This window comes from Rhipicephalus microplus, chromosome 1 (assembly GCF_043290135.1).
Source record: "Rhipicephalus microplus isolate Deutch F79 chromosome 1, USDA_Rmic, whole genome shotgun sequence".
NCBI lineage: Eukaryota > Metazoa > Arthropoda > Arachnida > Ixodida > Ixodidae > Rhipicephalus > Rhipicephalus microplus.
This window is the reverse complement of record NC_134700.1, coordinates 189,082,346-189,107,763: the sequence shown is the minus strand read 5'-3', so window position 1 is coordinate 189,107,763 and position 25,418 is coordinate 189,082,346. Positions and strand designations below refer to the sequence as shown.

Below are 25,418 nucleotides of genomic sequence, written 5' to 3'. Positions count from 1 at the left end.
CCTCCGGAACCAATGAGTTGGCAACGCCCGATATTTCACCGACCGTTCGTAGACGTTCGTTTCTATGAACTCACAAGGGGGTTTTGTTACGTGGGGTATTTCGCGGCCGCTGAAATTCGTCCACAAGCATCTTTGGCTGCGTCCACCCGTTTTCTAATACATGTTTCTTTATACCGGTTTCATCAACGTAATGAAACAACGCTTTGTATGTACCCAGCGCTACGTATGTACAGTCCACTCGCGATGTATGATGATGAGCTGCGACGCAGTGTGTATCAGCACTAAATGTTCACGTATGTATACTCTTGACATAACTTGGAGTAATGTGTATTCTAAATTATACCCGATCGTCCGGCTGAGTATAAGTCGTACGGTTAAGTATCTAATTTATTGCTAATTATGTAATTCTAATAATATATATATATATATATATATATATATATATATATATATATATATATATATATATATATATATATATATCAGCTATAATCTGCATGCTACTAAGCTGTAACTTCGGGAAAAAAAGTCGATGTAAGATGCAACAACGGTCACCATCGCAGCGTAAAGGGCCTTTTACTGTACAAAAAAATTTACTTCCTCCAATGACGAAACTATGACTTCACAAAAACTAGACTGTATGCGTGTTCGGCGAAATGAGAGGGGGCTATAATTCATGAATGCGTGAACGCATTCCATTTATAGGGCCAACTATCACGACCACTGAACGCGTCCTGAACGAGTTTCAACAGCGCTGGTCCCAAACCGCAGCCAAACAACGTGGCAGGTGTTTTAAGCCCTCCAACTCGCCCAAAACTAGAAGCCATAATCATTAGCGGGAGCGACGTGCGCACAGCGGAAGCTCGGGACGCGAGCGGTGACCGTGCCTCGAATGGACACGGCGGAGAACCAGCCCCACTAAACTGCGGCACTTTCGACAAATGAATATAGCCTCATCTTCACTGGCATGTGTGTGTATACGATTTAAGACCGCCTAATTGGCCCGCAGTGATCCCGCCATGCCCGAAACCACGCACGCGGAGAATTCCCGAAAATGACGCAGGAAGGGCCGACAGGCAGTCGGAAGCAAAAGAGAACATTACCGCACACGCGTCCCCCCCCCCCCCCCTATATAAGATGCCCAAGTTACAAGCACCAACGTAGAGATACTATGCGGAAACGCTCTATTGAAGACTATCTCATTACTGCGGCGGTTTCTGCTGAATGCGCGGTCAGGCGGCCCTATACAACCGCGAGGTCTACCACTATACACAGCGAGATTAAAAAGCTCTCGCGCTGAACAGGAGACTCGCAGGCGCGGTTGAAAACACAGGGACAAATTGGAGTTTAACGAGGCCTTCGTGCAGCTATAGGCTCTTTCCGCGCACTTGGATGCTTAAACCGCCGCTCCGCGTATAAAAAGCTCGAGGACATTTCATATGTCACAGTCGGCGATGCATACATCTGGCCATTATGGATACGGAAGCGGTAAAAACTTCTGGCCTATTCTGCGATTTTCTAATGCAGATATCCACTTCAAGTGAATAGCTGTTTCACTGGTTCGCCAGCTTTCGTTGTTGGTTGGTTGTTAGACATTCCAACGGAAAATGCCACAGTTATGTCTCTGAGTAAACACAAGTGCTGTGTTCGGAAGCAGCCCTAAAGCGCTGACGCATATTCATGCGTTAGCGTTATCAAGCTACTTCTGAACTCAACAGCAATGCAGTTGTCACTACATGCATGCCTCCATGTTGTACAACATGCATGGCTCAGGGCTCCCATTCGGAGGGGTGAGGTGGTGGAGGGGCATTGATTTGTCGCAGCAGCCCCTTTCGCTATTAAGTCAACGTATAACGCCAACTCCACCCCCCTCCCCCTTCCATGTGCACGCCTATATGACATCATAAGTATGTAGTCTGGCCGTTGCAGTGCAGACATCTTGCGTGAGTGGACAGTATACACAGAGGAGCAACGACGATATCGAGATAACCTAGCAAAATTCGACGAAGGCCCATTCACTTCAATACGGATTACTAGTTGCCTCTTTTCAATATATGTGAAAAACGTGTGGTCGTCTCTTGAAGGGGCCCTGAAACACTTTTTCACGTAACCATGAAACGAATTCACTGAAATAGCTTATTGCCTCACAAATTCAACGCCTCAAATATTTTAAGAATCCTTGCAGTGCGAGTGGAGTTACAAAGGTTTGTCGCATGCTGCAATTTCATTCTCTTTTCTTTCGTCCCGACGAAAGCGCTGGAAGCTAAGCAGGGAGGGATAGCAGGGCCACAGAAAAACGTCACGCACGCCTCCTGACCTTGAACACTTTTTTTTTCTTCGAATACGCGGCTTTTTCAGTGTGATCGCGCGCGCGCGCGTAAACAAGTAGCGGCCTCCTGCGGTGATCTCTGTAACGAGCGCGCGCGCCATGTTCAAATCAGCCGATGGCTGATAGACGGACTTGCTACAAGTGATTCCTGGGTATATTCCGTCATTTGTCGAGGGAAGAGAAAGCAATTTTTAGCTGACTGATAATTTATTGTAAATACCAGGCCGCGTGCTGCGCTATATTATCTCGCGCGCGTGTTGAAGGGAGCCTCATCTACCGATCGGCAGCGTTTTCTGACCATGCTCGAAAAGCGTTGCAGGGCCCCTTTCAAACAAGCGAACAACTAAGGCGCGCGCTGCGCAACGGTACAGCTCACATGCCGCCACCAAAGTATAGAACGCAAAGGCCATTAAGGGATCACAGTACGCAAAGGAAATGATATTCTGGCTACGCTCTCTTTCCGATAGCATGGTCCATATTAAATTAAAGAAAGTGCGTCTGTTCGTGCTTTCCTCCTCACTTTCTTCATCCTCCCGCTCGTGATTTCTCAACAGCGGCCGCGCTATCTGCGCGAGAGGCGCAACGCGCGCAACAAGTAGAATGATTCCGCTCAGAAGCAAACACACCACCAGATGACGAACAGAACAAAATGATAGAAGAGAGGGGTATTTCGACAGCACTGCAACACAGGAAACAGAGGCGGCTTTTCTTTCCGCCAGGCTCTCACAGAAGCCTGACTAACAAGAGTGGCTGATGTGGTAGAGCGTGTACAGTTTGGCCACACATGTCGCCACACATGCATGAATGCAGCAAAAGCTACGAGATTTTCGAGAAGTTTCGGCACCAGACGAGTGCATAGCTGAAATTCCCGGGGGCGACCAGATAGGACCGCATAAGTGCACACAGTCAAATTTTCTTATAACAAACTAGCATCGGGATCATGAGTTGGTGCGTTATATTCAGCATTCGTTGTAACAGGTGATATAATAATACGCTCTAGAAAAATCGGAAATAAGGCTCATTCAAAATTGCTATAAATATGCAAGAACTCGTGCACTGAGAAGGAGCAGTGTAAAGTCGCAAATGCTAGACAACGAAACCTCTAACATCAAACTGAGGTATATTTTAGACGTGTTTGCTGGTTACGGTGCGCAGAGAACGTTAGCACCGCGTGCCAAGGAAACACAAAAGCCTATTTTCCAGTGCACCCAGAACTGGTCAGTTGTACAAGAAGTTCCACGCCTTTACGTTATCGTCCTCTAGCTTAAATATAAACCTTCCTGTCAAAATGGCTGATTGGGCGAGTTGGTGATTCAGCATTGCTTGAAATAGGACAGCCACACGTAGAGGCCACATATGCAAGTGCTTTTTTTTCGATTTCAGACAATCATAAACTTCCACGGTTCTGAGTACGTCACGCAGATCACACCTTCGAGCACCGATCTTTCAGACTTTCGTCTACCTCGACTATACCGTCCCGAAGGACACGGGATCGAATCCCGGCCACGGCTACCTCACATACGATGGAGGCAAAGTGCTGCAGGTCCGTGCGCGTAGATTTAGGTGCACGTTAAAAAAAACCCAACTAATCGAAGTCTCTGTAGCTCCACTCTGCGGTGTCTCTCATAATCCCTTCGTGGTTTTTCGGAAGTATATAAAACACCGGCAAGTAAATATGCGCCCGATTCTGTACGTCGCCCTACCTCGCATATGCGGTCCACGCTGTGACCGACGAAACAATCGCGGACGTTCGCATATACTGCCTTCCACATTTTCGACAACGAAGTTTTCTGCTGCTTGACACGATTAGTTTTTGTAAGCACCTAAGTGAGTGAATCAACTTCATTGCGAGATCAGGTATTTTTGTCGTCCGGGCTATATATAGACCGCACATGTATAGGTACCAGGAGACACACGACGTACATGCGGGAAACGCCCTCAACGATGTAATCGTTCGAACATCAACTCACAGATAACTCTTAAGCCACGACGAGGTCCTAGTTAGCGAATACGGGGAGGGAACAATCCGCTTGCGACCCACTGGTCGGTGTGTACTGCTTTCGTAGATGTCGGTGCGCCAGCGGACAAGCTTGGTCAAATGGGCATGGAGTTTTTCTTAGCAGTCACGGTCGTGGGTACAACTTGAAGTGACTTGAGATGACTGGCCTTTTAATTATCAGCAATACTTACATGCAAACGCATTTCCAAAACAAATAAATACATTTTCAGATCGGCATATCTGCTGCGCCACAGTGCGGTCATGAGAACGGCTCCACGCGGTTCAACGAGCGCGCGTGAGAGGACTCCGCTCGTTGTTGCGACAGCTCGCGGTTACGAGAGGGCAGCTGAGCTGAATCACAAGCGCAAACAATAGAAGGGAGCGGGTCGGCTACTGTGTGATGTCATTGTCGAAAGCACCGGCTCTTGCCGGCCCGGTTTACTGGACGCACACACAGCGGCGGCGTCTCTTTCCAAAATGCGGGATTGCGAATGGCGTAAGCGGACAGGTGCGTCGACGTGCGTGAAGAGAGCGAGAGAGAGAGCTCTGCGCAGCCTGCTTTTATTACGCAACTCGATCGAAAGTGAATCCGCAGAATTCAGTGGTAAAATTCTGCACTACGCACGGTTTCGAAAGTTTGAGTGATTGATTTGTGGGGTTTAACGTCCCAAAACCACCATATGATTATGAGAGACGCCGTAGTGGAGGGCTCCGGAAATTTCAACCACCTAGGGTTCTTTAACGTGCACCCAAATCTGAGCACACTACAACGGTTTCAAAAGTTTGGTTACTGTAATATCTCGCCGCAATACAACAGCTCAGCCATTTTATGAGCTCCTTTAACTATAGTACACACATCATAGAGTGAGGGGGAACAATATTATTAATAAAAGGGGTGGGACGGACTCTTAAGACTGGCTTTCAGCAGGGACCTTATTACCCCGCGCCTACCCCTTGTTGGTTGAGTCCGCAAGAAAACACGCTTCACAATGGGGGAGCAGAAACATATACAGGCGTGCACAGAGTTCCCCTTCGATAGAGGGGCGAAGGTTATTATTATTATTATTATTATTATTATTATTATTATTAGTAGTAGTAGTAGTAGTAGTAGTAGTAGTATAGTTATTATTAATAAAAGTAGTAGCAGTACTAGTAGTAGTAGTAGTAGTAGTAGTATTCCCACCAATTCAGTGTTTATGAAGGGGGTGAGAAAAAAGAAAGCAACTATAGCCACTTGACAAGATGACGACGATGCTCTCAAAACTACCGAACCCGGCATAGCGGGCACAAATGTGGGAACAGGTTGGTATCGGAATACAAACTCCGTGGTCCTCGACCGGTATTATTGTCAAAAACCATTTTCACGGTCATAACCCTGCTCATGAAACAATGCCAGGGCAGGTGGCACAGTGCAAAGGTATAGTGCAGACGTGTCGCCCTTCTGAGATAAGTAACGAGTGTCCCCCCCCCCCCCCCCCAGACCTCCCGCCCTCCTCTGCACACGCCCATGAAAAAACAAGGTTTGGGTATACGGCGTCTCGCGCAACGAGTGTTGCAACAGCGCTGGCACAGTCGGCGAGTACACGAAGTCTGTGTTGCAATTACGCCTCGAGTGCAGTGTAGAGTAACCAGCAGAGCTTCCCCCGTGTGGAACGAATGTTTAAACTCAATGCAGTCCGCGTGAAGGGATCGTGCAGCAAATAGGTTTATTTGTAATAATGGTGATCTATAGCGAATTGAAGGGAGGACGCGAGTGAGGAACGCGAACGGCAATTGTTTGCATTTGACAGTTGTAGCACGCAAATAGAGATGCTCACGACGAGCTCTGCTATCGCGATGGCATCTTGGTGTTTGCATTCTTGCCTCGCTGTACAGGCCTTGACATGTGACAAGACAGGCCTTGTCGGTGGTACTGGTGCTTGATTACAGACCCGCCACTGCGATGGTCTTGTCGCTAAAGTACTCGGCTGCTGACCAGCAGATCACGGGATCGAATCCCGGTTGCAACGGCTGCATTTCCTGTGGAGGCGGAAATGCTGTAGGGATGTGTGTTTAGATTTGGGTGCGCGTTAAAGAACAACACGTGGCTGAAAGTTTCGGAGTCCTCCACTACGGCGTCTCTCATAATTACATGTATGGTGATAGTGGGACCTTAAATCCTACATATTAATCCTGATCAATCATTTGATTGCTGACCCGAAGGCAGCGAGATCAAATGCGGCCGCATTTCAACTGCGCATTTCCGCAGAACTTCACTTCAGCGTCTCTAATCATCATTCTTGAATTTATCAACGAGAAAAAAACAAGATTTTTGAGGCATTCCTTAAGACACGCAACATCGAAACGCCGCAGGAATTTAAAAGTTTTAGAAATGAATTTATCAAAACCTTTTCTAAAGCAAAGGAAGGATATTTTAGAACAATTTTCGATAATGATTGCCAACAAAAGAGCGAAGAGGTCTGGAAATAAAATAATCTCTTGAATAGAAAGCCAGTATCAGACACCGTTCACTGTATGGCGATTGATAATTTGTCCCTTATCGGGGGAACACTCGCGAACAGTTTCAATTACTCTTTTTTTTACAGATAGAAATCACTAGATAGAAAGCGGAATAGATAGAAAGCAGATAGAAATCCCGGCTACCTCTGTAGATGTTCCAGTTTTTTTTTTTTCAGCCTATACTTCTGTTTCTGAGGTGATTGCTCTTTCTTCCGGCCTTCGTAACAGCCACAGACCTGATGCAGATGGCTTAGTAATTAAACCTATTAAGTACGTACTAGATTTAATCGCTTCAGCCATTGCACATATATTAAATAAAGCTACCTCACGCGGCGTTTTTCCAAGTAGCACGCGAATCCCTGCAGTCACAGCAATTCATAAAGGCGGTGACAAAAATTTATTCTTGAACTACCATCCAGTCTCAATTATGCCAGTGTTACTCGAAAAACCTTGATAAAGTTATCAACTTTAGTAGAAGATTCAATCTCTTAACTAACGGCCAGATCAGATTCAGAAAAAATCGCTTTTCAGGGGACGCACTTTGCCTCAAAAAGAGCTCGTATTGGAAAACAGAAACGAAATCATCGACAAGCAAACTATATCTCGATTTCAGCAAAGTCTTCGACCATGTCAATCATGACAATCTCTTACAGAAAATGGAATGCTATGGATGTCGGGGAGTCGCCTCACAACTTCTTCGCTACTACACGATAGGCGTCAATTTACCGAATTAGGCACTCACAGATTACGTTCGAGGCGCATCTCTTGACGAGTACCGCAAGGCAGCATTTAAGGGCCAATATTTTTCCTCTTTTGCATTAATGATATCTTACAATTATACAACACTTGTCAGTTCATCATTTACGCTGATTATTGCACCGTATCTTTTAAAGGCCAAGAACTCTGCAGTATTCAACCTGAACGAAGCACTTTCTGCTCGAAGCTGAATGACTGGTGCAAGGCGAACGGCCTTGTATTGAATGAAGCCAAAACTTAAGGTGTGTGGTATATCGTGCTTGCGGAACGCTAGCTGTGGTACCTGAGGGGCTTCCTCTAGGTCCGCTTACTGTTCACGTTGAAAAATGCGTCGAAATATTTGTTGTCATCTTCCACGAGCATATGTCATGGAATGACGAAGTAAACATGTTCACGTTGAAGTTGGCTAAGGGTTTAAGTATAATTAGCCGCCATGGATACATACCACCACCTGCAATAAGAATGTTACTTTACGACTCACTTTTTTGATTGCCACCCAAGTTACTGCTTTCTGGTAAGGGGTGAAACTACAGCCCTTAACATGTCAAAACTGGGCGTGTTACCAAAAACATTAATCGAATGATTTAAAATGCTCCCTTTCACTTCGCCCCTCTTTTCAAACAATATCGAATTGTTGAAATATCAGATCTATATACTTTCAAATTGCTCTGCTGCAACAAAAAGGCAGCAATCTGGAAATTGATTGACTGATATGTGGGGTTTAACGTCCCCAAACCACCATATGATTAGGAGAGACGCCGTAGAGGAGGGCTCCGGAAATTTAAACCACATACGGTTCCTTAACGAGAGCACTTGGGAAATCAGACACATTTCTTAAATTCTTGAGCCTTCAACAAAACGAAATCACTTATGACGTCCTATATGAACCATTTGACACGTTCCATTATCACTCATGCGCTATGGAACGCGAGGCATCCGACACATCGTCCGAAGAACATTAAACTATTTCGAAGTGGAAGAAACAGGTGTTTTATTCCACACACACACGCGAAGAAAAAGAAATGATAGGGCTGTTCGATGAACTATTCAAAGTTTTGTTTGTGATAATGAAGCATACACGTATTTCGCAAGTTGTTTTTATTTTTCATTCATTATTCATATATTCTACACAGATATATATGTCTATAATAAGTGCATATTTTATATATATATATATATATATATATATATATATATATATATATATATATATATATATATATATATATATATATATTATGACGACTCGGTTGTAGCGAGGTTTATTGGCCGTGAACTCGGGAACGAACAAGCGCAACGGACCCGACAAAGAAGCGCTCGTGCCAAGCAGATGATGATTGTCAGCCAGAACATATGATGATGATTGACTGCTGTTCAGATGAGGATGAAGCGCATAATAGATCCCTACACTGATTCCCCCCCTGTGGAAGCGGCCAGCCTGGCCGCTGCGGGCGGGTAGTCAAGGTGACGAGGAACGCCGTGTGAAAGGCTTCATGCGGGAAACGTGTACAATTTCGGTGCTGCGGTAACGGCGGTCAGTTGGCACGACAAGAGGCATCACACGATAGTTGACAGGTGAAGTCTGCTCTAAAACAACATATGGGCCGATGAATCGAGGCTGGAACTTGTCGCAGAGACCAGGTGTGCGAATTGGTGTCAATAGCAGCACCTCGTCACCCGGTCGGAATGATACCACACGATGAGAGGTGTCGTAGACGGCCTTCCTTGCTTGTTGCGTAGCTTCCGTGTTCATACGAGCGCGCTGGCGGCACTGGGCAAGGCGAGAAATATATTCTTCGCAAGAAGATGGTGATGTAGGGCCATTGCTGGTGAAGAAGGAAACATCGATAAAGAAAGTAGGTGAACGTCCGTAAACGAGATAAAACGGTGAGTAGCCTGTTGTGCGCTGAACAGCGGTGTTGTAGGCGAAAGTGAGGAACGGTAGAAGTTTATCCCAATTTCTGTGATCCGGTTGAATGTATACGGCGATCATGTCGGCAAGGGTTCGATGAAATCTCTCGGTCAGACCATTTGTTTGAGGATGGTAGCTAGACGCCATCTTGTGTGTGGTACCAGAAACGCGAAGAACTTCACCTAAAAGCTGTGATAAGAACACCTTTCCACGGTCACTCAGAAGTACACGAGGTGCACCATGACGTAGTATTATGGCCTGAAGGACGAAGTCGGCAACTTCCGATGCTGAACCAGTAGCTACTGAAGTTGTCTCGGCGTAGCGTGTCATATGGTCTACGGCGGTGACTATCCATCTATTTCCAGCACCAGTAACAGGAAGGGGTCCATAAAGATCGACACCGACGACCTCGAAAGGTGTTGTAGGGCACGTCATTGGCTGTAACTGACCAGCTGGGGGAGATGTCGGAAGTTTGCGAAGTTGGCATGGAGAGCAGGAACCCACGTACTTTGCTACGCTGGTAGAAATCCCAGGCCAATAAAAGCGGCTTCGAATGCGGTCGTAGGTTTTTTGAAAGCCTAGGTGGCCAGCAGTTAAATCGTCATGAAAGGCGTTAAGTACATGATGTTGAAGAGCGCGTGGCAGAACAGGTACCCAGCGTGTGCCGTCAGGATGATATATGTGACGATACAGCACACCGTCCTGAAACTTGAAGTGCTCGAGTTGTCGACGAAGGCGTGCATTGGGTGGACGCGTAGCTCCTGAAAGGTGGTCTATAATGCGCCGACAATACGGGTCAGCCTGCTGGTGAGAACTGAAGGGTTGTTCATCGTCGATTGGCGGTTGGTACAGGGAGGCGAGCAAGGCAACAGAAGTGGGAGTCACGTCCGCACTGGTGTCGTTGGAGGTGGCAGCTGGAGTGTCGAACGACGCTGTAGGTAGTGGGCAACGAGAAAGAGCGTCGGCGTCTTGATGTTTTTTGCCCGATTTATAAATAATCTCAAACTGATACTCCTGCAGGCGTAAAATCCAACGACCCAAGCGTCCGGACAAGTTCTTCATTGTAGAAAGCCAGCATAAGGCGTGGTGGTCCGTTACGATGGTGAATTGACGGCCGTACAGATAAGGACGGAACTTTTGTATGGACCAAACCACAGCGAGGCACTCCTGCTCAGTGATGGTATAGTTTTTTTCGGTAGAAGTTAGCACTCGGCTAGCATATGCGATGACCCTTTCCCGTCCAGAGTTATCGCGTTGGAGGAGAACAGCACCTATACCGCAGCCGCTGGCGTCGGTATGCAGGAGTGTTGGGGCGGTGTCATCAAAATGGCAGAGTACAGGCTCTGACGTCAAAGCTTTCTTCAATAGGTGAAACGCCGACTGACATTCCTCGGACCACACAAAGGGTGCATTAGATGCAAGTAGTTTGTGAAGTGGCGCAGCTATTGAAGCGAAATTTCGTATGAAGCGACGAAAATATGATGCGAGGCCAAGAAAACTTCGCAAATCCTTAAGTCTTGTGGGGCATGGAAATCGAAGGACGGCAGCGATCTTTTCGGGGTCAGGGCGAATACCGTCCTTGCTGACGACATGACCGAGAACCTTGATGGATTTGGTGGCGAAACGGCACTTCTTAGTGTTGAGCTGCAGACCCGCACCGGCGAGGCATGTTAGGACGTCATCCAAGCGGCTTAGGTGCTGAGAAAACGTTGATGAAAAGATGATAATGTCATCAAGGTAGCAGAGACACGTCTTCCATTTCAGACCACGCAGGACGGTGTCGATCATGCGTTCAAACGTCGCGGGCGCATTGCAGAGCCCGAAAGGCATCACGTTAAATTCGTATAGGCCATCGGGTGTTGCAAATGCCGTTTTTTCTTTGTCGTCATCGTGCATGGGAATTTGCCAATATCCCGAACGCAAATCAAGGCTTGAAAAGTATTCGGCGCCTTGCAGTGAATCAAGGGCGTCGTCGATGCGTGGCATGGGGTATACGTCCTTGCGTGTGATGTTGTTAAGTGCCCGGTAATCAACGCAAAAGCGCACGGAGCCATCTTTTTTCCGTACCAAAACAACAGGGGATGACCAAGGGCTAGTTGATGGACGAATTATTTCTCGTTGGAGCATGTCAGCGACGTTTTCCTCGATGATTTTTCGCTCAGCGAGAGACACGCGGTACGGGCGGCGATGTACAATAGATGTTCCCTCCGTCTGAATGCGATGCGCTGCAGTGGTAGTTCGGCCCAACGTTGAGGAGCAGGTGTCGAAAGAATCGGCGTGTTTCGTTAATAACGCAAGCAACTGCTGCGCCTGCATAGCTGTTAAGTCATCACTGATAAGAGCTGTGAAGGGAGAGGATGAGGCAGGCTTACTCATAGAACGGTCGTTGGTAGAGGCAGGGTTAAGTGGCGTGACGCTGACAGGCTCAGCATCCACAACACAGGCTACTGCAGTGCCCTCTGGCAGGAGAACTTTCTCTGGCGTTTCATTCGTAGCAATGACGAGCGCGGAGCCATGGTGAAAGCGTACGACACCTGATGCAAGGGCTATGCCTTTTGCGACGCAAGTCGACGAAGGGGACACCAAGACGTCGCCGTGGTCGATGTCCTTAGAAATCAGGGTCACAATGCGTTCTTGGTGTGGTGGTAGTTCGAGATCTTCGCGAGCGAACAGGCGTAGAGGCTTGTAGACGCCTTCGTCGAACATAAAGTCCGTATTAGTTAGGTGCAGAATCCGTTCACCACAACATATAGCGGCTGAAGAAGAAGATAGGAAGTCCCACCCTAGAATCAGCTGGTGAGAGCACCGGGTAAGCACAGTGAACTCGATGTAATGCAAAATGTCATCAATAAACACACGAGCAGTACAAAGAGCAAAAGGGCGGATAGCGATATCCCCTGGGCTTCGACTAGATTGGGTCCATTATAAGGTGTCATTACTTTCTTCAGGCGTTTGCACAAATCATACCTAATCACAGAAACTGTAGCACCGGTGTCCACCAAAGCGTCCACGAGAACTCCTTCCACCGTAACAGAAACCATGTTGAACGGGCGTGCTGGAGGAATATGAGTCCTACTGTTACATGCAGTTTCTCCTCCGAAAACTGCATCATTTAGTTTTCCGACCGGTTATCAGTAGTAAACGAGGCTGGCCGAAGAGGAGAGGAGGAGCGACGGAAGGGCGAAGGTGATCGGCGTCGGCTTGAACGGTAAGTGTTCCGCGTCTCAGTCGACGCGGGCGGAGATGGAGACCGCTGCTGTCCAGATGAATAACTCCGAGCGTAAGAGTCCCCTCTGGAAAAGTCCCGTTCGCGCATGTCGTACCCGCGACGCTCGTCCTGCTGGCGCTTGCGGCAGAAGCGCGATATATGGCCACGATATCCACAGTAAAAGCATGTTGGGCGAGACGGGCGCCAAGGCGGGTAGTAGGGGGTGTTCGGCACACCGGGAGATAGCGCACTCAAGTGGACTGACGGAGGTTCGGGTGGGATTGGCCGGAAGTGGACCGGTGGTGCAGCAGCAACCGGCGTGAATGATGGCAGCGGTGAAGTAGAGTTTACGTTGCGAGGAGGCGCGGCCGCAACTTGCGCGTACGTTGGAGGGCTTGACGGAGGTGGCTGGACGTAGGCTGGACCGGTGAATGATGTTAGTTCCTCCCTTACGATGTCACGGAGGGCCATGCTTGAAGGCTGTGTGACAGATGGAGAAGGTTTTGAGATACCCATTGATTGAAGTTCTTCTCGTATGATCTCCCGTATCATGTCACGCAGGTCCCGGTCTGCGGCACGGTGTTCACTATTGCCCGACTGAAGGCGAACAGAATCAAGTTCGTCGAGACGCTGACACGTAGAGACGACGTCCGTGACAGTAGAAGGATTCTGGGCAACAAGGGCATTGTAGGCAATGCTTCCGATGCCCTTCAGGATGTGGCGCAGTTTGTCCGACTCGGACATCGAAGAATTGACGCGCCGGCAAAGCGCAAGGACATCCTCGATATAAGATGTGTATGACTCGCCGGGATGTTGTTGGCGAGTATCTAGGGCCCTCCTCGCTAGAGCGGATCGAACGGCTGGTGTGCCGAATACTTGGCGAAGCTGCTGCTTGAAGGCAGGCCAGTCGGTGAGGTCGATCTCATGGTTCAAGAACCATGTCTTGGCAACGCCCGTGAGATAAAGCGATACTCGGCGGAGCTTGTTAGAGTCGTCCCAGTGATTAGTTGCGCTGACCCGCTCGTAGTTATCGAGCCAGTCCTCCACATCTTCGCCGCGGAGACCAGCGAAGATCGGAGGGTCACGCTGGTGGTTTACGATGTAAAGAGGAGGGGCTTGCGGCGCAGTGACGGCTTGTGGCGCAGAGACGGCTTGCGGCGCAGAGACGGGAGCCGAAAGGGCATCCACCCACTCACTCTGAGACATGTTGGCGGACTGAGGGTCCAAGCGGCGGCCTGAACGGAGCTCCAGCGAGTAGGCGTTGTAAGTAGAGGTACTGGGAACGTCAATCCACCTCCACCACGTATGACGACTCGGTTGTAGCGAGGTTTATTGGCCGTGAACTCGGGAACGAACAAGCGCAACGGACCCGACAAAGAAGCGCTCGTGCCAAGCAGATGATGATTGTCAGCCAGAACATATGATGATGATTGACTGCTGTTCAGATGAGGATGAAGCGCATAATAGATCCCTACAATATATATATATTGTGATGGATGCTTGAAGTGTTCAGTATTTTTGCATATATTTTTTATCTTATCTATTTCTCTAAGCTCAAGTGCTGTACCCTTTTGTTTCCCCACCGATTGGTGGCTGGGGCTTTGTCAAGCTGTAATTGCACAGCTTATTTCCCGACCACCTGTATTCACGGTAACTGTTTGTTTTTTTGGTAAAAGATTGATTGATTCATTGATTGATTGACTTTTGGGACCTAAAACCACCATTACTTTATTATTTATGTGCTGCTAGATCATTTTGGGTCTCTAGAGTACGCGAAACTATATTATTACGAGGCAGTGGGCATGGCTCTACCGTCGTGGACAACAGTTCGATGAAAAAGAAGTGGACTCGCCGCGCGAGAGACTGGCAGCTCTGAAGCGTCACTTTGGCATGTAAATATAGGAAATACGCTCATTCCTCTCTTCCGTGTGTTTGCGAGCTCCGTAACAAATTGGTGGGAGTGCTGGGTAACGAAGCGCCATACAACGGAGCTCCGCAGTGGTCGTCAAATCGGAGTTTCCGTGATGGAACACGGGACTGATCCCACGGCCACCTCTCCATCGGCTTCGGCGACGCCCGCACCATCCACGGCAACGCCTCCACTGGCCCCACCCCCACCCACGTACGTGCTGACGCATCCGAAGCATCCTGGAACGTTCTGCGGTACGGACCAAGTTGATGTCGACGACTGGATAGCCGACTACGAACGCACCAGTGCTCTCAACCGGTATGATCCGACTCTTATGCTGGCCAATGTGCTGTTTTACCTGAAAGGCACGGCCAAAGTCTGGTACGAGAACCATGAGGAGGAGATCGGCAGTTGGGACACCTTCAAGGAAAAGCTTCGCGACTTATTTGGGAAGCCCATCGGTCGAAAGGCGGCTGCAAAGAAGGAGTTGTCTATACGTGCTCAGACGTCCACAGAGCCGTATATCTCATATATACAGGACGTGCTGGCTCTATGTCGTAAAGTTGACAACGACATGTCGGAGTCTGACAAGGTTGGCCACGTCCTCAAGGGCATAGCGGACGACGCGTTCAACCTGCTAATGTGCCGGAACTGTGCGACCGTCGACGAAATTATTGAGGAATGCCGGCGTTTTGAACTGGCCAAAAGCAGGCGGATTTCAAGATCATTTACTCGACTGCCGAACACCGCAGCGACGTCCTCCTGCGAAGATGGACTGTCCTCCCATCGGCAGTCTTCACCAGCGTCTGAAATTACGCGAATTGTCCGGCGGGAAATCGAAGCAATTACACCTACTCTTCCCGCCAACGGCCACGTCGATTTGCAAGTACCTCAGGTTTGCTTGGTACAGTCGATTGTGCGGGAAGAACTGAGCAATTTGGGCTTCGATGTCTGCGCCGTTGCTCAGTCTCGACCAATTGGCTTCCGTTCAAGGTCGCCGCCTCGCCCCAGGTCACCACCCCAAGAAAGGTCTTATCCACGCTCTCGCAATCCGGCCGAATGGAGAACTGCGGATGATCGGCCGATCTGCTTTAACTGCCGCCGCATAGGTCACGTCGCACGGTATTGCCACAACCATTCGTCTTCGTCCCGAAACCAGTATAACACTGCTCGCCGCACCGATAGCTACCGTCGTTTCCAACCTCCTGAGCCGATCGCCGACAACTACCGCCGGCCTCTGCCCGTCGATTCCTACGCCTGCGATGCCCCTGATACGCAGCACAGCCGCTCACCGTCGCCTCGACGTCACCAGTCTCGTTCGCCGCCAGGACGTCGCCCGTCGTCCCCTTCTCCTCTACGACGACGCCCGACCTCCCCGCTCAATTCTCACCAGGGAAACTAAGCGGTGCAGCTCTTGGAGGTGAAGCTGCATCCTCGGTACCGACCTCAAATCCTCTCCTTGTACTGCCGACACGACGAAATTTGATCGACGTCGACGTTGACGGCCTGACTGTTTCTGCACTTGTTGACACTGGGGCGCATATTTCTGTGATGAGTGCCCGACTTCGTCGCCGCCTGAAGAAAGTGCTCACACCGGCTGCCCCTGGCGTTATTCGTGTCGCCGACGGAAGAAGTCTTGCCATCACAGGAATGTGCACAGCACGCATCACTATCGCCGATCACCCCACATCTGTTCTCTTTGCAGTTATTGAGCAGTGCCCAAATGACCTAATTCTTGGTTTAGATTTCTTGTCCACCCATGCTGCTCTCATCGACTGTGCAACCGGCGTTCTTCAACTTGAACTGCCTCGACTTGGACCTGTGCCGTCCTCACCGTCACACCGCTTGTGCGCTGTTGATTATGTTCGGCTGTCACCGCAAGCCACCACGTGTGTTGCCTTAACGATATCACCAGCTCTTCCTGACGGTGACTACATAGTGTCTCCATTGGTGGATGTGCTCTTGGCTCGAAGTGTTGCTGTGCCGCATACAATCGTGACTATTGTGGACAACTACGTTCAGCTTCCGCTCCTTAACTTCAGTAGTTCGACCCAAGTTCTCCCGCAAGGCATTTCGTTAGCCCACGTTTCCCCACTTGATGCATGTAGCATCGTGGCATTGGACCCTGAAGACTGTTCGTCCCCTACTGCAGCCAGCCGAGCAAACGCACCTAGCGACGAAATCACGATGATGATCGCCCCTGATCTTCTGCCCTGTCAGTTGGCGCAACTTCACCACGTTCTGACTACCTACCGAGATATTTTCGACTTCGATGACCGCCCTTTAGGGCAAACGTCCTTCGTGCGTCATCAAATACATACCGGCGATGCTAATCCTGTTAGACGGCGACCGTATCGTGTTTCCCAGTCCGAACGCCAGGTCATACAACGAGAAGTCGAGAAAATGCTCTCCAAAGGAGTCATAGAGGCCTCTTCAAGTCCATGGGCGTCACCTGTTGTTTTAGTGAAAAAGAAGGATGGCAGCTGGAGATTTTGCGTTGACTACCGTGCCTTGAACAAGATAACCCGCAAAGACGTATATCCGCTGCCACGAATCGACGACGCCCTTGATTGCCTTCATGGCGCGCGATACTTCTCATCTATTGATCTGCGTTCGGGCTACTGGCAAATTTCTGTCGACGACTTAGACCGAGAAAAGACTGCCTTCATCACACCGGACGGCCTTTATCAGTTCAAGGTTATGCCTTTTGGGCTGTGCAACGCCCCGGCAACGTTCGAACGCATGATGGACTCTCTTCTTCGTGGTTATAAATGGTCCATCTGTCTTTGCTACCTCGACGATGTGATTGTTTTTTCCCCAACATTTGAAACTCACTTAACTCGTTTGTCGACCATTTTAGCCGTTTTTCGTCGAGCAGGACTCCAGCTGAACTCGAAAAAGTGCAATTTCGGCCGACAACAAATCACGATCCTTGGTCATCTTGTAAGTGCTGCTGGCGTCCGACCTGACCCTGACAAGATTAGCGCTGTCAAGAATTTCCCTCTGCCTTCTTCAACCAAAGATGTTCGGAGTTTTGTGGGCTTATGCTCGTACTTCCGCCGCTTTATACGCGATTTCGCTACAATTGCACGACCACTAACTGATCTTCTCAAAAAGAACGTGCCCTTCTCGTGGGGCCAAGACCAAGCAGCTGCGTTTTCCACGCTGATCGACCTGCTCATTTCACCACCAATACTGGCTCACTTTGACCCGTCTGCGACGACTGAAGTACGCACAGACGCCAGTGCTCACGGAATCGGCGCCGTCCTCGCTCAACACCAGGGAGGCCAAACGCGTGTTATTGCGTATGCCAGCCGCCTTCTCTCCACATCTGAGCGAAACTATTCGATAACAGAGCGCGAGTGTCTTGCGTTGGTCTGGGCTGTAGCGAAATTTCGCCCCTACTTGTATGGCCGCGAGTTTTCAGTTATTACGGACCACCACGCTCTGTGTTGGCTGTCGTCGCTCAAGGACCCAACTGGTCGCCTAGGTCGCTGGGCTCTACGTCTCCAGGAGTATAACTTCGACGTAATTTATAAGTCGGGCAGGTTGCACCAAGATGCTGATTGTCTCTCGCGTTATCCGGTGGACCCTGCTAGCCTCGCTGTCCATGAAGGCGATTCTTGTGTGCTCGCCATATCTGATTTGCACGACATCGGCACAGAGCAGCGCCGGGACGCAACCCTCAAGAAGGTCATTCAGCGAGTATCTTCAGGACATTCCGACCCTTCTCTCCGTCAATATGTCCTTCGCAACGACATTCTGTATCGTCGCAACATGAAGTCTGATGGCCCGGAATATTTGTTAGTTATTCCCCAACACATGCGTGCCACTATTCTTCAACATCTGCATGACGCACCGACGGCGGGACACCTGGGTTTTTCACGCACCTATCACCGCGTGCGGCAACGGTTCTTTTGGCCTGGCATGTATAAATTTGTGCGCCGTTATGTCGCTGCTTGCGAGCGCTGCCAGCGTCGGAAACGTCCTGCTCTCCGTCCGGCTGGCCTGCTCCAACCTATCGACATTCCCCCGGAACCATTCTTCCGCATCGGCCTCGACTTGCTCGGACCTTTCCCGACGTCCGTGTCAGGCAACAAGTGGATCGCTGTCGCAACCGACTATGCGACCAGATACGCGATAACTCGTGCATTGCCAACTAGCTGCGCTACAGACGTCGCAGACTTTCTCCTAAATGACGTCATTCTGCGGCATGGAGCTCCGCGCCAGCTTTTGACGGATCGGGGCCGTTGCTTCCTCGCAAAAGTTATCGACGAAATCCTCCGGAGCTGCTCTACCGAACATCACCTTACTACTGCCTACCATCCCCAGACTAACGGTCTCACGGAGCGTCTCAACCGAACTCTTACAGACATGTTGTCTATGTACGTCTCTGCTGACCACCGTGACTGGGACGCAATGCTCCCCTACGTTACATTTGCATATAATTCGTCAAGACATGACACCGCCGGCTACTCTCCATTCTTTCTTTTGTACGGCTGCAACCCTGCGTTGCCATTCGACACACTCCTTCCTTCTGCTACTATCCAACCAACGGTGTATGCGCAGGACGCTGCTTCTCGAGCCCGCGTCGCTCGCCAAATCGCGCACACTCGGCTCAGTGCTTCTCAGGCCGCACAAAAAGTCCGCTACGATGACTCGCACCGCGACGTTGACTACCCTGATGACTCTCTTGTCCTACTCTGGACGCCGTATCGACGTGAAGGTTTGTGCGAGAAGCTCCTCCCACGATACACAGGACCCTACAAAGTTCTCCGCAAGGTCACCGACGTCGACTACCTCATCACTCCCGTTCAACCGCACTCATCCTCTGCTACACCATCTACTGATGTTGTTCATGTGTCGCGCCTAAAGCCCTACTATACTGCCAGTCCTGATTGACTTAGGGGCGCCGTGACGGCGCTTTGTTCGCCGGGGGTGATATTACGAGGCAGTGGGCATGGCTCTACCGTCGTGGACAACAGTTCGATGAAAAAGAAGTGGACTCGCCGCGCGAGAGACTGGCAGCTCTGAAGCGTCACTTTGGCATGTAAATATAGGAAATACGCTCATTCCTCTCTTCCGTGTGTTTGCGAGCTCCGTAACAATATATATGCGGTCAAGAATAGTTGAGCAGTGGATTCGTCCCGATCGCGTGGGCGTTCATGAAGTCATCCTATAACGGGCATAATGGCGCGCGTACCTATTCTTCGCATGTGACAACGCATCAGCTTAAGCACACGCCTTGATACGGGTGTCGGCCTCGGCCCACATTGCATTTGTCTCCGTGGCAGGAGGTCACGCCAGCAGTCACACTCGACTTGTGGTCTTCTCGGGAGGTATGAGACGCACTCGGTCGTGCAGCGTCTTGAACGAGTATGCACGTCGTATAAAACTGAACTCTAGCACAAGGTACGCAGTGGTACAATGTGGTTTCTGATATGACGTGCTATATTTGTAAAAATGTTGCAAGTGTAATCTTATAAACATAGCGGTGTGTGTGTGTGTGTGTGTGTGTGTGTGTGTGTGTGTGTGTGTGTGTGTGTGTGTGTGTGTGTGTGTGTGTGTGTGTGTGTGTGTGTGTGTGTGTGTGTGTGTGTGTGTGTGTGTGTGTGTGTGTGTGTGTGTGTGTGTGTGTGTGTGTGTGTGTGTGTGTGTGTGTGTGTGTGTGTGTGTGTGTGTGTGTGTAAGGGGGGGGGGGGGGTTTGTAGGCGGCGACCTCTAGGGCTCAGTTTGCAATTAAATATCATTTCACAGTTCATTTCTTCTATATGTTCAGGCACAATAGACCATCCACTTCTAATTTCGGCTAAAACCGAGATTTGTAGGGTAAGGCGTGTCGTGGCTTGTAACATATTTTAACCGGAATTCGACCCCTCCCGAACGCCAGTGAGTGCAGCTAGCTCACAAATCTTCGTCTCGGTCAGATTTCATCATCACTTTGCTACACGGCCATTTTTTTTTAAATTATCACGGTGGCAAGGGGCTCTTTGTTAGAAGGTCTCCGTTTCCCTCATTTCACCCAACCGCTTATATTCACTAAATGTAAAAGATAATTATTATTCAGAAATTATGGCACAATTAATGTTTCTAGCCATCTTAAGTTGTCCAATGATACGGAAAAAGTAACTATGATGACACCCAGCAAATATTTCTTTCCCTTAACTTTCTGAAGATTTTCCGACACAAACCATTCTGTATGAGAGTATAATTTTTCATTAGGAACCCTCTCGGAGGCGATAAGGTGTAGAACGCAAGGCGACGGGTAGGCACCACCACCGTGTCGTCTTATCAAAGCGTTGGAAGCACTTACCTTTTTTAGCATCGCGTTGCACTGTCAGCACAGTGTGATAAACGCTACTGTCCTCATAATTACTTGTGTGTGCCTTCTCTAGTATAAAGGCACACATACAAACGATCGACATGTTATGGTGCCTCAGATATGCGCAATAATTGCTTTTTAATTGACAATCGCACAAGTATGAACGCTGAGTCTTGAGCAATATTGGTGGGCGCTGCGGATGGGGTCAGCCATTTGGGGTATCGTTTGGCGCCATTTGGGGTGTCGTTAAGAGCAAACAAACAGACAAATGTACAGACAGATAGATAGACAGACAGACCAAAACTTTTGCGTGGAAGGTCCCCTAGAAAGACTATCTTCTTTAAAAAGGCGAGCAAGTTACGTACTATTCGAGCACATATCGGCAGTGCATAACTTTTTCACGTATGCGCCGCCACGGTGGTCTTGTAGCTAAGGTACTCAGCTGCTGACTTGCAGGTCGCGAGATGGAAACCTGGCGGCGGCGGCTGCATTTTCGATCGAGGCGAAAATGCTGTAGGCCCGTGTGCTCCGATTTAGGTGCACGTTAAAGAACCGCAGGTAGATGAAATGTCCGGAGCCCTCCACTACGGCGTCTCTCATAATCATATGGTGGTTTTGGGACGTCAAACCCCACATGTCATCCTTTTCACCCATAGTCCCGCACAATACATACGGCATTTATTGTACTGGTCTCCATAGATGCGCGTGTTATTATAAGTCTTGTGAATAAACTGGATATAACATTGAAAATAACTCCAGAACAGGCGAGTTATAGTGTATAAGGTAAAACTGCGACGCAGTACACATCAACTAAATACTGCGGTTTTATGCGCCAAAGCCGCGATGCGATAATGACGCACGCCGTGTATAGTACGTGGGGTGAACTTCGCAATAATCTTGGCCACGTATAGGTTCTTTTAACCTGCACCCAAACCTAAGTATATGTTGTTCTCTGATTTCCCCTCCATCGGAATACATCGAACGGAAATTGAAACCTCGCTCTCAATCAATGCAACACCTGTAATTATAACGTACGGCAGGTATGCATGCGCTGCGGATCGATGTGCACAAAAAAAGACGGGCATCGGAGACGAGGTGCCTACTTCTAGCTGGGCATAGTACGCTTTGCCAGGGTCCTTCAACAACCTTTTATTTATTTTTTTCGAGGAAATTTACTGAAGGACCCTCCTCTTGCGTGGGAGATAGCCAGAGCTCTCGCAACAGCGCGAGAGTACCACACGAACACTTCGCAAAATAGCGAGATCCCTTTACATGTACACTTGGCAAGCATCTGTAGATAGGTCTTGCCTGCAAGAATATTTTCTCAACTAAAAACCTTTGTTATGAGTCTGTTTTTTTTTTTTTTTTTTACTCGAAGCACCTTCACCCTAGCTGGCGAGGGTGCGGAAGCACCACAGAAGCTTTTCAAGAACTACTGCGTGTCAAGCCTAACTGTAAGCTCCCTAGTGAACAAAAAGAAAAGAAAGAAATTAAACGAAGAAAAAGGAAAAAAGGTGTTGATGAAAAAAAAAAGTTTCTGTGCTGGTCTGTTGTCGAGGTTACTCGTTTTGAAAAGTATACTTACTCGCACATGCACACAAACTTAAAATTTGGGGCACAAAAAAAAATTGATTTTAACCAAAAGCGAAAAAATCGGTAAGAAAGAAATTTCAGCCTTCGCATTCCAAATACAAGTAATGACTCCGTGGTTGTTAAATGGCAAGGATCTTTTCGTCACAGACGGCAGCGAAGATGACTTACCCCCGTATTCACAAACGCTCATCGACCCGAGTTCCACCCTTCACTTTAGTTGAGCAAACACTGCGCCACCGCTCGCCTGAAAATGACGCTGCGCTACTCAAGAATCGCAGCAGATTATCGCTGATATGCAGTGACTTGCCGTGCCTATAGAGACGGCGCTCCGATCGGCTTTCTCAAGTGAAGGTGAAGCGTTGAGTGAAAGAACTAGAATACGGGGGTTAGTCCCCGTATGCGCTGCCGAAGCGAGCGTGACTGCTTAAGTCGCCAGTACTGCTCAGCAGTGGCAGCAATAGCGATGTTCGAACAGCCAAATGGATGGAACGAACGAATTCACTGATTACCGAAACAGCTTTCACTTTTGGGACGGTTCAAAGTGATGTCGAAATGTGGTGTACTCGACACTCGCGGTCGGAAAGATAAGACCTTCGCGGTTCCAAATGAGAAACACGTCTTGTCAAAAGTTCGAATAAGAAAAAAAAAGTCACTGGCACGACTTTATACGGTATACGCTCCTTGCCTTCAGAACGATTATACGCTCCAAGAAAGAAGCATTATTAACCTCCTCCACGATCAGCCACGCGATTATCGTCGTTCTGCCGCACGCCTTGACCCAGAGTGAGAATCGATACCTCCGAGGCACCTGCTTGGTCATTAAAAAACTCTAAATCAACGATCTTATACGGAAGGCACAGCGCTCACCAGCGGCTGTACACCTCGCGTCAGCCTCGCGCAAAACCGTCGTTATTCTATGCATACAATGTACACAGGCCTCCGTGAAGGCGCCCAGCTATATTTAACTGTTACAGTTTACTAGAACACTCTAGCTGTATACCCCGCTGTCTAAACAGTGTAACGCCGCGCGATACCAATTGCTATCAGTGTTCTGAAGTGGTAAAGCTTGCCCGTCTGGAAGGTACAAGCGTACACAGTACGCTGGCACAAAACTATTTACACTATATATGCGTACAACAGCTCTCTATTCTCGCACCATGAGCGGTAATTTATTTTCGTCTATTTTATTCTTCCTTTCATATTTCCCTTACGCACATCCTAGTACCAGCACCATGTGTGTAATATAGCCAGGCTCCTGTAGAATCTTTTTTCTCCGGATGAAAGTGGCGCCGCCTCATGCAGCCCTTATAGTAATACGGCTCGGCGCCCGTTCAGTTGTCGTTTAGGTTACCCTCTGTGAATTCTAGACTCACATGACGGTAGTTATAGCGCGAGAACAGAACGACGACAAGAAGGAGACGAGCGCTAGTTGGCGTGTTCTCTCAGTCAATCGTTGAGACACCTTCCGGACGTTCCGACATAACAAGCACCACAGGAAAGGGGGGTCCTATAAGCAACTCCCCGAGAACACTCCACATACCTGTTCCTATGTTTAACTTTACATTGAGTTGATGACTGCTTTTTCAGGGAGTTTGTAGATTTGGTGAGACTGAATAATTTGGACGGTGCAGAGAACAGCACACGAACGCTCGTACGTTTTCCGATTTTCTTGAGCCTGTACGATATCTGGTGTTGTACGGAACAACAGTGTTGCTCGGATCGTGTCCCTGCCTCTGCTCTGCCCTACTGGTCCGCAGGATAGACTCGGCGACAGATGCGATAAACGCCTCATGAAAACCCGAAGCCATAAGGCGGGACACCTGAGCTTTGAAGCTCACAGAGATGTTGTGAAAGCACGACCTGTTCAAGGCGCTCTCAAGGCAGGTCCGTGCCAACGTTACTAGATTAGCACGGACGCAACGTTACTAGATCTAGTAACGTTGGGTCCGTGCTATGCCTCGCTTTACTAGCTTGCTGTGTGCGGAAGAAAAAGGAAGCAAAGGTTTCTGCGCACGTGGTTCATAGCACCAACAAATATGCTGCCCCTTGTCGTCGTTCTGTTCTCGCGCTACCACTACCACCATGTCTACAAACTAGCCCAAACCACCACACTTCTAGACTCACAGTTTAAGCGCAAAAGAAATACACTACACAGCCCCCTATCCCACCCTTTAAACTTGCTACAGAGGCGTGGCCTGTCATCTAATTAGGGCAGCGTTGGAATTGCTTCACTACCCTTCGGAGGTCATTATTATGTCACGCATAGCTTTGAAAAAGTATTTACCAATGGATACAACAAGCGATTGCGTCAACGTGGGTATCATAGCGACGGCACACTTGCTTTATAATTACTAGTACTACACTACCTGCGGACATTTTAAGTACAGTAGAAATAAATATAATTGCTCATAAAAATGATAGTGATCGTAATTTCTATAAACAGAATTTGTCTATAATCACGAAATGGTAAGTGCGCCAGAACGAACTGTTCAACAGCAGCGTCGCGCCTGTTGAAGCCGCAATATGAGCCTCGGGAAATCTCATTTCCTGATTTTTTTTTTTTTTTTGCATATTGAATTTCGTTGGCCACACTTTGCTATATAAACCCATTGTTACAGGCACGATCGGCAGCGGATGTAATAAAACAAATGTAGTCATGTAAACTATCTGGACTGTCCGCAACAGAAAAGCAAAAAAGGGGGCAGGCTGATACCTCAACGCACTCGCTTCCAATGTTTCGTTTGAAAGCGCTTCGTAACATATGCCATGTAAGCAAAGCCCGAGTGGACTATTGTTTTTATTTTGTTTTATTATAATTTTTTTTCTGTTCGCGCTCAAAGCCGCGTGCAACAACGATGTCGCTAGACTTGGCTTGTACCTTGGACTAGCTA

General features: G+C 48.7%; 1 protein-coding gene across 1 annotated transcript in view; it reads right to left on the bottom strand.

Annotated features, from left to right (window-relative positions):
- The window catches only part of LOC119178321 (uncharacterized), a 237,595-nt gene that overhangs the window by 211,014 nt on the left and 1,163 nt on the right, over nt 1-25,418 (bottom strand). The gene's annotated exons all lie outside the window — the stretch shown is intronic.